Consider the following 19,605-nt stretch of genomic DNA (forward strand, 5'->3'; position numbering starts at 1 on the left):
CCAGAATGGTCTTGGGAAGTCCCCACAAATACCATTCCATTCGCTTAAATTCGGGAGTAACCATCGTGGGGCACATCAAAGCTAACTCCAAGTACCTTCAGTTATAGCCATCAAGATTAGTCCCTACAACTTTCAGTTCCCAAAACTCCGCTTCCATCTTCTAAATTTCGGTTCTGGGGCAGTACTCCTTGATCATAGCCTGCTTAAACTCCTCCCATGGTGTAGCATAAGCCTCGTCAATTCCCCGAGCTTGGGCGAGTGTGTTCCACCAAGTTAAAGCGCCATCCGACAGCATGCAGGAGGCGTACTTAGTTTTTTTCACTTCGGAGCAATTACTCACGCGGAAAACAGCTTCCAACTTTTCAAACCATCTAGTCAGCCGAACAGGCCCTTCAGTACCACTGAAATTGTGGGGCTTGCTGTGATGCCCCGGGAATTTCCGACCAAATTTAAAATTTAAACTTTATATGATTTTGACACGACAAGCAAGGTCTGTAATATTGAGTCTCAAAATTTTCAAACTATTTTCATATATTAAATTACCAGTGACGATATTCGATGATTCACGAACCTTTAATTGTAAATAGAAATGTATATATAAATAATTAAACATGTAAATAATTATATATTATATTAACAAAACTATCATGTGATATAATTATTAAAGAAAACTTAAACTTGTTATTTAAAACTGTTTATTTAATTATAGAGGGTAGGTTAATTTTTGTTTATAAAACTTTTAACGGTAACAAAAGTATTTAAAATTATAATGGAGAGTATTTGTTAATATATTATTTACCTGATATTTAAAATATAGTTAAATATGTAAGTAGTATATATATATATATACATATATATATATATATATATATATATATATATATATATATACATATATATATATATATATATATATATATATATATATATGATTGAGATACAAAATTATTAATTGTATGAATACTATTACATATATAAATATTAAATATTCAATGTATATACTATGACATTAAATAACTCATAAGATATAATATTAATACATATAATTACAAAATAAAACTTAGTTATTATATTTACTTAAGTTAAAAATATAAATATTAGTATTATTGATACATGTAATTTGTTACATCATTATTATTATTTTAGGATTATTGTTAATATTATCACTAAAAATTATTATATTTTTATAGTTATCATTATTATTATAAATAATACAACATGTTATTATTATCGTCTTTATCAAGTATTGTTATTGGTTATTATTATTATTATTATTATTATTATTATTATTATTATTATTATTATTATTATTATAATACTAATATTGTTACTAGTATATACTAATGTAAATTTTTATTATTATTATTATTATTACTATTTATAATCATTATTGTTATCCTTGATTATTATTAATATTAATAAAATTATTTTTTTTATTTATTTCATTAATATATTTATATTATTAACTAAATTAATTATTATAAATAAATCAGTTATTAAGAAATCAAAAACACTGTAACATCACGATCGAATTTTTTTTAACTTTTGTCTCATGCCTTTGGTTTTATTATAATAACGAATTTGGTGATTGAATCTGTCTTCCATCTTTTTCCCAAATCATCCTATCTGTTTAGATTGTTTATCACCTGTCAATTTGGATTACAGTATAAAACAAATGCTGTTAGCAGTCGTGATCCACATATAGTTTCTATTAATTTTTTTTTTATTTTACTTCCTGTTTTTTTTTATTTCCTTTCTGTGGTATTATGTCGACAACCACACCACCCTTATATAGAGATCGATTATCACTTAGTATGAAGATACCCTATGACTCTCATATCATCATTACCATTATCACAGCAAAAACCTATTTTTAATTGATAAATATATATGTATATATATTTAAACAACTCGACACCTCTGTTATTATTACTTTTTGCCCAAAACTCGATTTCAATTGAATTTTAGAAAACTAAAAATGTGGTTTCGTTAGGAATCGTATATGTAAACTTCCTGTAAAGTTTCGAATTTCAATTCTTAAAATCAAACTCGAATTCGCGAGTCAAAGTTTTTGAAACAAAAAGTCAAATATTTTTCTTCAATCAAATTCGAGCTCTGTGTTACAATTCAAGATCAATTGACGATTCCAGTAGTTCTTATACATGTTTAGAAAACTATTTCGTGTTATAAACATTACCTATAACGATATCAATAGCGAAATAAAAATTATTTTTTTTGTTCCTAGCAGCGTCGCTGCAGTAGGCCTCTTTTATTTTTTTTATATTTTTTTTCTTTTTCGAAATCAGTTAAAATAAAACATGTTTATAAAAATCGTTTTCTGTTTTTATTATGATTTTAACACAAACAAATTAAAGGGTACGTGGCCTGGTCGAATTAAGTGAGAAGAAGAAGAGGAGATAGAAATAGGATACGGATTTACTATATTTGGAACTCAATATAAATAAGAAAATTACATACAGCGAAATGGTTTGAGTGTTGGGTCGTTGAGCGAGAGGTCGAGGGTTCGAGCCCGGTTCGGTGCAATTCTTTTTATAAAAGCTTATTAAGGTAGTTTTCTTTTCTTAAAATTATTATTATTATCATTATTATTATTGTTGTTGTTATTTTTATTATTATGATTATTATTATTGTTATTACTATGATTATTACTAATGATTGTTATTATTAGTATTATTAATATTAGGGTTATTATTATTATTATCAATATTAAGATTATAATCATTATTAGTATTATCCTTACAAAAACTATCATTTATATTATTATCATACTAGTATTATCATTATTATCATTACTGTGAAAATAAGGCAAACTAGTTTTATTATCATTAATATTAGTATTAGAATCCTTTTATAATTATTAGTATTACTATCATTATCATTAGCGTAAGTATTATTTTTAATATTGTCATTATCATTATTCTTAATATCATTATTATGATCATTACTAGAAAGACCATTATTATTATAGTTAATATAATTATTATTATTACTATTATTATTATTATTATTATTATTATTATTATTATTATTATTATTATTATTATTATTATCATTTCTATCAAAATTTATAAAATTACCATATAGATTGTCATTAGTAATAATATTACTATAACAAATAAGTATTTCCTATATAAGAGTATACTTATTACACTACCATAACATTACATATAATTATCTACATTAAGATTATTTATATAAATATTTACATATAACAAATTATTGATTTTCAATATAATATTAATCATATGTATATACATAACTATAAAAATATTAACTATTTTAATTATATACACAAATTAGATATATACATAACATATAACATAAGTTATAATATATGAAAGTGTTCAATTACGATGATATGTATTAATAGTTATACAAATAATATAGGTTCGAGAATCCGAGGCCAACCCTGCATTGTTCAGTTGTTCAGTATAGTCATATGTATTTTTACCACAAAATACATTAGGTGAGTTTTATTTGCTCCCTTTTACTCTTTACATTTTTGGGACTGAGAATACATGCAAATGCTTTAATAACTGTTTTACAATATTTATATGTGTGAGTTTCATTTGCCCTTTTTACTCTTTACGTTTTTGGGCTGAGAATACATGCAAATGCTTTATTAACTGTTTTACAATATTTATATGCGTGACTTTCATTAATCCCTTTTTAAATGCTTTTGCAATATATATTTTTGGAACAGAGAATACATGCGATGCTTTTATAAATGCTTTAAAAAATAGACACAAGAAATTGAAACTACATTATATGGTTAAATTATCGAAATCGAATATGTCCCTTTTTATTAAGTCTGGTAATCTAAGAATTAGGGAACAGACACCCTAATTGACGCGAACTCTAAAGATAGATCTATCGGGCCCAACAAGCCCCATCCAAAGTACCGGATGCTTTAGTACTTCGAAATTTATATCATGTCCGATGGAGGATCCCGGAATGATGGGGATATTCTTATATGCATATTGTGAATGTCGGTTACCAAGTGTTCAATCCATATGAATGATATTTTGTCTCTATGTATGGGACGTATGTTTATGAGAAATGGAAATATGAAATCTTGTGGTCTATTAAAATGATGGAAACGATTGTTTAAGTTAAACTAATGAACTCACCAACCTTTTGGTTGACACTTTAAAGCATGTTTATTCTCAGGTACAAAAGAAATCTTCCGCTGTGCATTTGCTCATTTTATAGATATTACTTGGAGTCATTCATGGCATATTTCAAAAGACGTTGCATTCGAGTCGTCGAGATTATCAAGATTATTATTAAGTCAATTATAGTTGAATATATTATGAAATGGTATGCATGATGTCAAATTTTGTTGTAAAGAAAGTTTGACTTTTCAAAAACGAATGCAATGTTTGTAAAATGTATCATATAGAGGTCAAGTACCTCGCGATGTAATCAACTGTTGTGAATCGTTTGTAATCGATATGGACTTCGTCCGGATGGATTAGGACGGGTCTCTACAGTTGGTATCAGAGCAGTGGTCTTAGTGAATCGGGTCTACATTAGTGTGTCTAACTGATAAGTCGTTAGGATGCATTAGTGAGTCTGGACTTCGACCGTGTCTGCATGTCAAAAGTTTTGCTTATCATTTTTGTCGAAAATCATTTGCTAATCATCCTTAGTAAATTACCTGCTTATTATTCTTAGTCTAGACACATCTTATTGCATTGACTGCATGAATAGTGTATAGACAAAATTCATATCTTAGCGTATCTGCTAATTCATATCTTAGCGTATCTGTTATTGTTATCTTTGCCTGACAGCTTCCGTAGATTCCTCCGTAACTTATGAGATTTTAGTATTATATATGCATATGTAAATTATGTATTGCAGGATACTAATCTACATCCTATAATCTATTTCTTATCGAAAATCCTTCATCTGATCGTACGAGATGAATCCCTCAACCAGTTCGAGTCCTTTAGATTCCGATAGCTATTCTGACAGCTATTTCGACATAGAGTTTCACTCGAGTTTCGAAAGCAGAGTCACCGGAATGAATCAACAAATCAGCCATCCCCAATTCATCTGATGGTTTCGTAGTCAACTTAATCAATGGAGACGCGAAGAAGACGATCCCTTCCACCAACCGAATTTACCTCTAGGCGAACAACCTGAAACACTTACCGGCGAATCAGTCCGAAACACCATTTTCACCCTCATTTCCAGGATATCTCGTAACTATTATATATTATCCACAATTCTAAATCTTATTCATCTGCTCGTTCCGACCGACAATCATCCTGAAGTAATGGAAGAAGACAACAAGCTTCGCACTCGAGTAATAAATTCGGAGAATATGGTGCAAAATTTACCAGCTTCAACAACATCACCGGCACCAACAGTACCATCGGTAATAGCACCAGTACCATCAACATCACACGCCTCAACATCTCATTATGTACCTCGAGTATAATCAACGTTCTACATATCGTTCTACATCATTTATCTTCTTTCTACCTGGCGATTATGTAATCTCTAATGTTTTAGAGATTATGTATTCTAGTTCTAACGATAAATCAAATGATATTAATATCACATTAACTCATTAAATCCATGATTACATCTGAAGAAAATATATATGTATATATGTTTTCATAAAGATTGTAATTAAAAATTCTTTTGTACAAACTGTTAATGGTGAAAATATTTTAACGGGTAGGTAATACCCGAGGAATATTTAGATTTCACATTAATAAGTACACTGTACATTATTTTAAATCTAATTCAACAGTCATTTACTATCCTACTTACATCCACCGATATACGTATTCGTTCACCACAGAATAACTATTTTCATTCAATTTCATATTTAGATTTTGACCTATCATAATCCAACAAGTGGCATAATGAAGAAATAATGGACACAATAAAAATTGATTAGAAACAGACTAATTAACAATATGAAATTTTGTTAAGGAACCACGCTAACAAGATCCTAGCTAACTGTTCCTAGCTAACTGTTAATTCCGTATTACCTTTTATTTATCGCAATTTATTTATCGCAATTTATTTATCGCATTTTATTATCGCAATTTTATTTATCGTCATTTAATTTCTGTTATTTACTTTACGCATTTTATTTATCGTCATTTAATTTCTGTATTTATTTTACGCACTTTAAATATCGGGACACGTATACAAGGTTTTGACATATCATATCGATGCATCGATATATATTATTTGGAATAACCATAGACACTCTATATGCAGTAATACAGGAGTTAGCTATACAGGGTTGAGGTTGATTCTACAATAATATATATAGTTTGAGTTGTGATCGAGTCTGAGACGTATACGGGTCACGACACGTATTAATTAATTCGAATATTATATATGACTTATTGAAATGCTAACTGTGGACTATCAACATTGAACAATTAAAATGAATTAAAATATTGATTATAACATATGAAACTAAACAATTATTCAAGTTTGCCACTTGATTTCGTCTTAAACCTCATTTGTATCTTCACGATTACATTCTGCGTTCAAACCTTTCATGATTCTTGAAAACACCTCAATCGAGAGGATGAACCAACCGCACTTCATCTACGGAAGGAAAGATTTATGCGTATAGTTATACACCTGAGAAACTCTCGGCAACTGAGTAAAAGTTTAACACGTAGCCGCGTCAGATCCTTTGGCATTTATTAGCAAAAATAACTTTGAGATCCCTTTTCAAGGTAGCCAATTTTGTCACAGCTCCAGCAAGTCAACTTCGACTTTTCATTCGAAGTAGCCTTACTATAATCCTGATATATACGATTACCCTTTTGATACTGGAGAATTCTTTTATACTCCACCATATTACCAGCAGACATACCAGCAACCTCGTTACTTTTTAGCTTAAATCTCTCTGACAAATCATTATATTTATTCATTGAAACCCTATCATATACTCATCCGCATCTTGTAACGAGAACTGCCATACCAATTACCGGGAATCAGCAATCAGTACTTTGAAAACTCACAGCATATCTACATCAACAGTTATATGTATGACATTTATCTATTAGAATTATGATCTCTCCTTCTGGAATTCTGAAAAGCACTCAATCACAAATCAATACTCTGAATGTTGAAAAAGCTGAATGAAGCAGCAGAAACCATAGACAACCGTAAACGACCATAATCATAGAAAGTTTGATGATAAAGAATAGTATGTTGGAAAAGCTCAGAAAAGTTGGACTGAAAAACGGATTGAGCTAACCACGAAGGAGACCGATGATAAATACAAGGACCATACCATATATTCAAAGAATCCAGGTAATTCTAGATCCGATGAAACCTTCAAAGAATATCTTGCTCCGAAGTCATGTTAAAATCTTGCAGAAAATCTTTCTCCATCAACCATCGAACTTAGAGATTCCAAAATATCATCATCAATATCTTCGATATTTCTGAGGATATTTTCATAAATATTCTTGTCCAAAATTATATACCTCTTCGTGCTTCCTGTGTATCATTATATTGGAAACATTCAATAGAAAATTTAGTACCGAAAAGCAGATTATGCGAAACTATGAAGAAAGCCGTGGACAAATCACAAAGAATAAGTTTGACTTTAAAGAATCTAAATGATTCAATGTCTGCTGAAGTCTTTAGCGAATATCTTGCTCGTTACTCTAAACCCTTGCAGACAATAGTCTCCATCATTCTCTGATCTTAGATATTCAAAGATATTATTGTATCTTTCATTATAAATATCCTCCATATTTCTGAAGATATTTTTATAATTATTCTTATCTGAAATCATTAATCTTTTCGTGCTATCAGTGTTACATCATATAGAAACTGTTAGTTTCTATATTCTGTGAACTTTCGAGCTTAAAATATGAATGTTATTGAAGTAATGTTGGGAACTGATGCATGAGTTAGTATAATATAATGACACTTGATCAACGTGATTATATTACAGTAAGTCATGCTGAGTTTCCAATGGAACGTGATGATTCACAGATCATAACGTCATCATGTCCCATGTTACATAACTCTGTCATTCTGCTTAACTTCTGAACAAATCAAGAAAACATATTCTTGATAGTTCTATTCTCAGTGATTATGATGAATTTGAAAATCAAATTGTGCTATCACGTTCCTTCCTGCTTAGAACATTATAATCATTCGAAACTCCATACCTATGAATTCTGGACCGTTACTTGCGAAAAGTAAACAAAAGCATGAAGCTCCGAAATAGAAAGGGGGTATAAATCGCAGCAAATAAGAGAGCGCATTAACTGTGGATGACAATAATTATAGGAGACAGAAGCAGTAACATTGAAACATAAGGGAAGATATAAAACCAAATAACAACACAGAAGTTACAAACCGTGGATATTAATACGAATAGCAATATAAAGACACGGTATAATTAAGAATAGTATTTCCCCAAGGCAATAGTAGAAGTAAACAGATTTTCTAGTGGAAAATTGAAAGGAATGATGACAGATACATAGATAGGAAAATATCAAGAATCAGAACTGGATGGAGCATGTCCATAATATTTTAGAAGTAGGAATAGAGGAAGAAAGTATAGGAATGGTGAAAGTAATGGAACGGAAGAAGTTCATTTAAAGTGAAAATACCAGACAACGAAATCAAGGCAGATTTCCGCATTAATTATAGAGATCTTAATTTCCTTACTCGCCGAAGAATCAAATCTTTTAGATTTCGAAGATTTTCTTCAAATTCCTTGAATTCCGGAATTCAAGCAAAACAACGTCAAAAGTTAAGACAAATCTTTATCCTCTCATTGCACTATTTTGTGATAGCTTCATTCGTACTCTTCGAATAATCGAATAGTTTTATCCACACTACTCAATGGTGATAAAACTCAATATATCAACTCATATTCATCATGAAAACATTTTTATTGTTAGCCATGACCACCTCACTCAAATTTCGGGACGAAATTTCTTTAACGGGTAGGTACTGTGATGCCCCGGGAATTTCCGACCAAATTTAAAATTTAAACTTTATATGATTTCGACACGACAAGCAAGGTCTGTAATATTGAGTCTCAAAATTTTCAAACTATTTTCATATATTAAATTAGCAGTGACGATATTCGATGATTCACGAACCTTTAATTGTAAATAGAAATGTATATATAAATAATTAAACATGTAAATAATTATATATTATATTAACAAAACTATCATGTGATATAATTATTAAAGAAAACTTAATCTTGTTATTTAAAACTGTTTATTTAATTATAGAGGGTAGGTTAATTTTTGTTTATAAAACTTTTAACGTTAACAAAAGTATTTAAAATTATAATGGAGAGTATTTGTTAATATATTATTTACCTGATATTTAAAATATAATAACTAAGTTTTATTTTGTAATTATATGTATTAATATTATATGTTATGAGTTATTTAATGTCATAGTATATACATTGAATATTTAATATTTATATATGTAATAGTATTCATATGTAGTGACCCGAACTTTTCCATGTTTATATATATTAATTGAGATTGATGTTTACATGATTAAATGTTTCCAACATGTTAAGCAATCAAACTTGTTAAGACTTGATTAATTGAAATAGGTTTCATATAGACAATTGACCACCCAAGTTGACCGGTGATTCACGAACGTTAAAACTTGTAAAAAAAACTATATGATGACATATATATGGTTATATATATAGTTAACATGATATTATGATAAGTAAACATATCATTAATTATATTAACAATGAACTACATATGTAAAAACAAGACTACTAACTTAATGATTTTGAAACGAGACATATATGTAACGTTTATCGTTGTAACGACATTTAATGTATATATATCATATTAAGAGATATTCTTACATCATAATATCATGATAATATAATAATTTAAAATCTCTTTTGATATTATAAACATTGGGTTAACAACATTTAACAAGATCGTTAACCTAAAGGTTTCAAAACAACACTTACATGTAACGACTAACGATGACTTAACGACTCAGTTAAAATGTATATACATGTAGTGTTTTAATATGTATTTATACACTTTTGAAAGACTTCAATACACTTATCAAAATACTTCTACTTAACAAAAATGCTTACAATTACATTCTCGTTCAGTTTCATCAACAATTCTACTCGTATGCACCCGTATTCGTACTCGTACAATACACAGCTTTTAGATGTATGTACTATTGGTATATACACTCCAATGATCAGCTCTTAGCAGCCCATGTGAGTCACCTAACACATGTGGGAACCATCATTTGGCAACTAGCATGAAATATCTCATAAGATTACAAAAATATGAGTAATCATTCATGACTTATTTACATGAAAACAAAAATTACATATCCTTTATATCTAATCCATACACCAACGACCAAAAACACCTACAAACACTTTCATTCTTCAATTTTCTTCATCTAATTGAACTCTCTCAAGTTCTATCTTCAAGTTCTAAGTGTTCTTCATAAATTCCAAAAGTTCTAGTTTCATAAAATCAAGAATACTTTCAAGTTTGCTAGCTCACTTCCAATCTTGTAAGGTGATCATCCAACCTCAAGAAATCTTTGTTTCTTACAGTAGGTTATCATTCTAATACAAGGTAATAATCATATTCAAACTTTGGTTCAATTTCTATAACTATAACAATCTTATTTCAAGTGATGATCTTACTTGAACTTGTTTTCGTGTCATGATTTTGCTTCAAGAACTTTGAGCCATCCAAGGATCCATTGAAGCTAGATCCATTTTTCTCTTTTCCAGTAGGTTCATCCAAGGAACTTAAGGTAGTAATGATGTTCATAACATCATTCGATTCATACATATAAAGCTATCTTATTCGAAGGTTTAAACTTGTAATCACTAGAACATAGTTTAGTTAATTCTAAACTTGTTCGCAAACAAAAGTTAATCCTTCTAACTTGACTTTTAAAATCAACTAAACACATGTTCTATATCTATATGATATGCTAACTTAATGATTTAAAACCTGGAAACACAAAAAACACCGTAAAACCGGATTTACGCCGTCGTAGTAACACCGCGGGCTGTTTTGGGTTAGTTAATTAAAAACTATGATAAACTTTGATTTAAAAGTTGTTATTCTGAGAAAATGATTTTTATTATGAACATGAAACTATATCCAAAAATTATGGTTAAACTCAAAGTGGAAGTATGTTTTCTAAAATGGTCATCTAGACGTCGTTCTTTCGACTGAAATGACTACCTTTACAAAAATGACTTGTAACTTATTTTTCCGACTAGAAACCTATACTTTTTTTGTTTAGATTCATAAAATAGAGTTCAATATGAAACCATAGCAATTTGATTCACTCAAAACGGATTTAAAATGAAGAAGTTATGGGTAAAACAAGATTGGATAATTTTTCTCATTTTAGCTACGTGAAAATTGGTAACAAATCTATTCCAACCATAACTTAATCAACTTGTATTATATATTATGTAATCTTGAGATACCATAGACACGTATACAATGTTTCGACCTATCATGTCGACACATCTATATATATTTCGGAACAACCATAGACACTCTATATGTGAATGTTGGAGTTAGCTATACAGGGTTGAGGTTGATTCCAAAATATATATAGTTTGAGTTGTGATCAATACTGAGATACGTATACACTGGGTCGTGGATTGATTCAAGATAATATTTATCGATTTATTTCTGTACATCTAACTGTGGACAACTAGTTGTAGGTTACTAACGAGGACAGCTGACTTAATAAACTTAAAACATCAAAATATATTAAAAGTGTTGTAAATATATTTTGAACATACTTTGATATATATGTATATATTGTTATAGGTTCGTGAATCAACCAGTGGCCAAGTCTTACTTCCCGACGAAGTAAAAATCTGTGAAAGTGAGTTATAGTCCCACTTTTAAAATCTAATATTTTTGGGATGAGAATACATGCAGGTTTTATAAATGATTTACAAAATAGACACAAGTACGTGAAACTACATTCTATGGTTGAATTATCGAAATCGAATATGCCCCTTTTTATTAAGTCTGGTAATCTAAGAATTAGGGAACAGACACCCTAATTGACGCGAATCCTAAAGATAGATCTATTGGGCCTAACAAACCCCATCCAAAGTACCGGATGCTTTAGTACTTCGAAATTTATATCATATCCGAAGGGTGTCCCGGAATGATGGGGATATTCTTATATATGCATCTTGTTATTGTCGGTTACCAGGTGTTCACCATATGAATGATTTTTATCTCTATGTATGGGATGTGTATTGAAATATGAAATCTTGTGGTCTATTGTTACGATTTGATATATATAGGTTAAACCTATAACTCACCAACATTTTTGTTGACGTTTTAAGCATGTTTATTCTCAGGTGATTATTAAGAGCTTCCGCTGTCGCATACTTAAATAAGGAAAAGATTTGGAGTCCATGCTTGTATGATATTGTGTAAAAACTGCATTCAAGAAACTTATTTTGTTGTAAAATATTTGTATTGTAAACCATTATGTAATGGTCGTGTGTAAACAGGATATTTTAGATTATCATTATTTGATAATCTACGTAAAGCTTTTTAAACCTTTATTGATGAAATAAAGGTTATGGTTTGTTTAAAAATGAATGCAGTCTTTGAAAAACGTCTCATATAGAGGTCAAAACCTCGCAACGAAATCAATTAATATGGAACGTTTTTAATCAATAAGAACGGGACATTTCAGTTGGTATCCGAGCGTTGGTCTTAGAGAACCAGAAAATTTGCATTAGTGTGTCTTATCGAGTTTGTTAGGATGCATTAGTGAGTCTGGACTTCGACCGTGTTTTCTTTAAAAATGATTGCTTAACATTTTTGTTGGAAACTATATATTTTTAACATATGAATATTATGTGATATATTAATCTCTTTACGTGTTTGATATTATGTGATAGATGTCTACTGATGTCAAAGCAGAGGGGTATAAAATACTATTAATTTTTACTAGGAAATACTATTAAATACGATACAATTTTACACAAGATATTTATTTATTTATAGAATGGATATACTTAAACCTTGCTACAACACTTATAGGCAGTGTACCTAATCGTACAGTAGTGTAGTTTTTAGTAAGTCCGGTTCGTTCCACAGGGAAATCTTTAAACAAAGCTCAACGCTATATTAGTTTACTTTTATAAAAATACAAATATATATATAAGTGATATTATTATTATAAAGGGGGGTTTTTACCGTTTAATGACCGGTTTGTCGATTTTAAAACTTTAGTCGCAGTTAAAATCTAATGTAAAATATAAAATAAATACAAGACTTAAATTAAAGCGTAAAGTAAATAACGATAATGAAATTGCGAATAAAAATGCGATAAAATAAAATTACGATAATTAAAAGTACGATAATTAAAAGTGCGATTAAATAAAATAACAATAAATAAAAGTGCGATAATTAGAAGTGCAATTAAATATAAAATAAAGGAGATTAAATATGAAATAAAAGAATTATGCTTATTTAAACTTCCGTAATCATGATGTTTGACGTGTTGATTTTAGTTTTATGCCCATGGGTTAATTGTCCTTTGTCCTGGATTATTCAATATGTCCGTCTGGTTTTTGTCCATAACAGTCCATCAGTCATAAATATAAATTGCAAGTGTCCTTGTCAAATTATTATTATACCCGAAGATAAATATTCCAACTAATTGGGGATTCGAATTGTAACAAGGTTTTAATACTTTGTTTAATGAATACACCAGGTTATCGACTGCGTGTAAACCAAGGTTTTACTACTTTGTTAACAATTACACCAATTACCCTTGAATGTAATTTCACCCCTGTTTTAATTATTCTAGTGGCTATTAATCCATTCCCGTGTCCGGTTAAATGAACGATTATTCGTACATATAAATATCCCGCCCATCGTGTCCGATCGAGTGTATATGGTAATTTATAGGGACGCCCAATTGTAAATCTTTATATTAACATTAACAAACTTTCATTTAGTTAAACAAATATAAAGCCCATTAATAGCCCATAGTCTAGTTTCCACAAGTGTCGTTCTTTTGTCCAAACCCCAATTATGGTACAAAGCTCAATTACCCAATTTTAGTAATTAGCCCAACATCATGATTACTTCGTTTTAAATAAGCATAATAATAACTTAGCTATGAGACATTAATATAAAAAGGTTGAACATAACTTACAATGATTAAAAATAGCGTAGCGTTACACGGACAGAATTTCGACTTACACCCTTACAACATTCGCTAACATACCCTTATTATTAGAATTATAATTAAAATTAAAATATAAATTATAAATATAAATATATATTACTTCGTATGAATGAGAAGAAAAAATGATGAAAATATGATCAGAATTCGGGTTGATTTATAGCCAGACTTGAAATTTGGGGCTCCGCGACTTGCGGCAAAATGGCCTTCAAACTCCGCGAGTCGCGGAGAGGTATTTTCAGTTTACACCCTTGGAGTTTCCTGCTGCCGACGGTTTTAAATATATATATATAATATATATATAATTAATATAATTAATTATATATTATATTATATTTATATATATAGTTAACTTGTAATTTTTAGTCCGTTGCGTCGAGCGTTAAGAGTTGACTCTGGTCCCGGTTCCGGTTTTTCGAACGTCCTCGCGTACAATTTAATATCTTGTACTTTGCGTTTTGAATCTTGTACTCTTGTGATTTTGAGACGTTTCTTATCAATAATTGGAACCTTTTTGATTGTCTTTTGTTCTTTTGAGCTTTTTGGTCGTTTGCGTCTTCAAATCGTCGAATCTGTCTTTTGTCTTCACCTTTTATTATTTAAACGAATATCACTTGTAAATAGAACAATTGCAACTAAAAGCTTGTCTTTCTTGAGGAATAATGCTATGAAATATATGTTCGTTTTTAGCATTATCAAATATTCCCACACTTGAGCGTTGCTTGTCCTCAAGCAATATTGTCTTGAAATACTAGAATCACTTCTTTATTCTTCACACTTTGTACATCAGTGATTTCTATACGGCGGTATAAACAATGGTAGTAACGATATGGTTTACAGTCCCACATGACTATAAAAATTTAGATCCATTAAGGAAATTGGATCTTTATGAAAACATTTGATCTTTTGAAAATTAAATCTAGTTTTTACCCTAGATAAGTTTTCCGGAATAACCCTTTACCGGTGTTTGCAAAATATTTTTGTGGGTTTGGTGGGTTTCAGATTTGAAAATTTTAGCTCAAAACTTGCGGTTTTGTGTCACCCACTTGCTAACCTTGTATTTGGAAAGCAACACGTCCAGTTTACTTGTTCCGTATATTACCTTTCGGCAAACTACCGTCCGGTTGTAAAGGAAAGCGTTGAACAAGCAACTGTTTAATGCAATGTCCCGTGACATGCTTTTGATTATGGTCTATAACGTGTCGGACGCAATTACTATCCTTGGTAGGAGCAATAGTAAAGCTCACCCTTATAATTTGTCGGTCTGGCACAAGGTCCTGTCTTTGACCATGCTATGCAACCACCGTTCTTACGGTTGACACCCGATTTGATTCAGGTGACCTAATGAATTCCAGGTGAATTCCTAGGATTTTACGTTCAATGGTAATGAACGCATTGAAAATAGGGTTTTCAGAAAACAAATCGGTTTATAATTTTGATCAAAATATTTTTTCGTTTAAGCTCGAGTTTAGATATCATTGAATTCCATGAGTTTGAATTCTCAATCTTTAAGGTCAATCTCTAGGATTGAGTAATATCAGTCTTAAAAGCTGATTTTTAATCTTTAAGGAGATTATCCTTTCTGGGGATCTGATTCATTAGTCTTATCCAGCTAATTTGCACGGTGCCTCCCCATTGTACGAGATAAATCCTTCTCATGGTTAGGATAAATCTGACCACTTGGCGACCCTGTTTAATGCTGAGGTCCGTGGATTTCCAGCTGATTTTAGTGATGACTTTTCTAGATTTTTCGTCAACCTACAGCTGGTCTGAACGACAACTTCATGACCTAAATCAAGAAGCGCGTGTCTTTTTCGGAAGACTTTACTTCCTTTTAATGATGGAATTGATTCATCGTGTAGATCCATCTCTTCTTTTCTTTCATTGGGTAAAACAGTTTAGTTTAGTCCAAAGCAAAAGTATTTTCAGTTATTTGTTATAGATATATGTGACATATGTTTAAAATAATTTGGTAAATTTTCCCACACTTGGCTTTTTATTTTTCTTTTTATCGTCCTCTATTCCATTTTAAATGAATTTTGACGTTTTAGTTTGTTTCTCAATTTATGTTCTTTCCGAGGTAACAATAATTTCGGTGTTAAAACCTAGTTTTATCGTTCATAAATATGTATAAACATGATTTGAATTCATTTAATTGAAAATTTAGAAAAATTTTACTAGAATTGGGTAGTCAGTATATAAGACTAGGGCTGTTCTTTTTTATCAGAGAGCACTAGATTCTAATACAACTACTGCTTTACTAGTATTTTTAATGGTAACCAAGTGTTTAATATAAAAATTTTAAAATCCGAAAGAATTTAACCCCTTCCCACACTTAAGATCTTGCAATGCCCTCATTTGCAAGAAATCAGTAACAATTTAAATTATTGAGGGTGATTTGTGTGAAAATGATTAAATTTTTACCAAAGTTTCCAAATATATTGGCGTTTGTTTGCTGAATGATAAATGGTGCACGTCATTTGTTCATTCCGTCTTGTTGTTATTTCACATATATTTTGCATCATTATCGTCAAAATTACTTGCTTTTGCTGAACTTAATGCCAGTCTTTGAAAATGCGTTGTTTTACCCTGTTGTATACATAAGATAAACTGCAAACATATATACATATTTTTGAAGTTTGGTTTATTACCCCACATTCAAAAATTATTAAAATATAAGAATAAAAGTTAGATAATTATAAAAATGATTACAATATTAACAAAAATATTAAATATATCAATAATTACAAATTACAAAATAATAAAAAAAAATAAGTAAACTAAGGATGATATTGGTACCAATAGGGGTTCCACGCATAACCATAAGTGCTATAGAATGCTTCGGCAGGGTCATACGTAGGATATGGTGGCTGCATCTCTATCGACCAAGGAGGGAAGACGGGTTTCGGAGTAGGAATATAGTTTCTACCTATATGTTGGCAATGCGCTATGATCTGGTTCTGATGAACTTGCCAATCTTCAAATGCTCTCTGTCTAGCATTTTCGTATTCCTGAGAAGCTATAAACCTATGCATTTCTTGCATCTGGTTCCCCCCTCCTACATTACCTTGTTCCTGGTTTCTCTCTACCTGTGGATGTCTACCATTGTATCGTACTGCGGCGTTATTTCGCCGCTTCAAAACTTTAGCACCATGGTATACATTTAAACCTATAGTGTCGCGGGGTTCCGGCTCTTCTACCAATAATCCCCCCCGACTTATATCCACACCGAGATATTCACCAATCAAAGTAATAAAAATACCACCTCCTATTATGCTATGTGGACGCATCCCTCGAACCATAGCTGATAAATAATAACCCACACAATATGGTATACTTACAGCGCTGTGTGGGTCTCGAATACACATATGGTAAAACAAATCTTGTTCATTTACCTTTTCTTTGTTTTTACCCCTTTGTGTAATCGAATTAGCTAAAAACCTATGTATTACTCTTAATTCGGCTCTATCTATATCCAAATAAGAGTAGTTTCCCCCTTTGAAACGGTGGTGGCTTGTCATTTGACTCCACACACCGTGTGTATCAAAATTTTCATCTATTTTCCTACCGTTTAGTATCAATCCTCTACAATCGGCAGACGCTAACTCCTCAGGCGTATATATACGTAAAGCCTGAGCCATGTCCAGTAAAGACATGTGGCGCATCGAACCGCCTAACAAAAATCTAATAAAAGAACGATCAGTTAAACTAGCTACCCGATCATTCAACTCTATACTACATAACAACTCTTCACACCATACTTTATATACAGGTCTGCGTATGGTGAATAAACATATCCAGTCATTAAAAGAAGAATTACCATACCTCTGTACCAGTAATTCCCTAATTGGCCCGGCCAATTCTACAGCTTCCAAGGGTCCCCATTCTATGACCCTTGGTACCTCAACAACCTTGGAATGAAGAGTATGCAAACCCCGTTGATATTTTGGATAATCTATCCAAAGTCTGTCAAATCGCAGGTTCGGGTGCAACTGTTCCAAGTGCATATCTGAAAAGGTCATGACTGGATGAGGTACATCCTGCTTGTAGTAGTTATCTACCTCCTGTTGTTCCAAGTTCTCAGCAGGAGCATGGCGGGCTTGGGATGAAGATTCACCCCTTTCATTCTGCAAAACACATCAAACACAAATTTTGTGCATCCAAATATGCATTAGTGTCAGCAAAATCATCAATCAAAATAATTACAATGACATTATCAATTTATATCAAACTTAAGCTTATTTTCACATTTTTATCAAATCTACACTTTTTCAAATAAGCATATACGAAAATTTTTGCCAAGTTCATAAGCATTCAACTCAAATAACATGTCAAAATAATCATTACTAGCAAATAAACAAGTCTCAAATGGCATTATCTTTCAAAAATCAAGTTCATGAATTTTGGACTCGAAAAAGTCCACTTTAATTCTCAAAATCATGTTTAGGCTCAAAGTTTGGATCATTTAACTACCTAGACATGTTACACTACTCAATTTAGCAACAATTCATGACAAAAATCGGCCATAACCTGTTTATATCAAAAAGCCCCAAATTGCTCAAGAACACAAACCCTAGATTATTCAAAATTTGAAGTTTAAGGCTTCTAATCATGTTAAACATCATCAATCTAGGTTATACAAGCATAATACATAAACAATTTAAGTCTAATTACACTAAAAAGCATCAAAATCAAATTGGGGAAAAATAGCTCAAGAACACTAAAATTCGAATTAAATGGTGTTTAGGTGTAGAAATTTACCGTTTTTCTTGAGTAGTTCCTAGATATCATCCTTCTCAACATGATTTTAGCAAAAAATTTGGTGATTAACGGTTAAAAAATGAGATTTTTGGGGGTGATTTTCGGGTTTTTCGGGGGTTCTTTTCGCAGAAAATTTCTGTGTTTTTGGTGGTGGGAGTAAACTGATCGTGCAGCTGTTTTATTTTTTTTCTGTGTTTTGGTCCCTCCGCGAGTCGCGGAGGTTTTGAACTGGAAACTCCGCGAGTCGCGGAGTTTACCCCTTTTTTTTTTTTTTTTTTTTTTTTTTTTTTTTTTTTTTTTTTTTTTTAACTTATAAAAACAATTAAGTAATTAATTTTAAACTTTTGTTTCCCTTGTTATTTAGGACGAGGTCGTTTCGGATCGATGTCCTAGTCCGTCCCTCGACAAAATTTTAAAATTTGTCTTTTTGTAGCGATTGTTTTAAAAGCTAAGATTTTTGGGTTTTTTAATGTTTTTGGCATACTTTAAATCAATAAGATTAAAAATAATGATAATAAAAGTTCTCGTCCCTCCCTCGGGTAAAGCAATTTCGGTTCAAAGACCTAGTCTTCAACTTACGACGAATTTTAA

The sequence above is a fragment of the Rutidosis leptorrhynchoides genome, chromosome 8, assembly GCF_046630445.1.
Source record: "Rutidosis leptorrhynchoides isolate AG116_Rl617_1_P2 chromosome 8, CSIRO_AGI_Rlap_v1, whole genome shotgun sequence".
Taxonomy (NCBI): domain Eukaryota; kingdom Viridiplantae; phylum Streptophyta; class Magnoliopsida; order Asterales; family Asteraceae; genus Rutidosis; species Rutidosis leptorrhynchoides.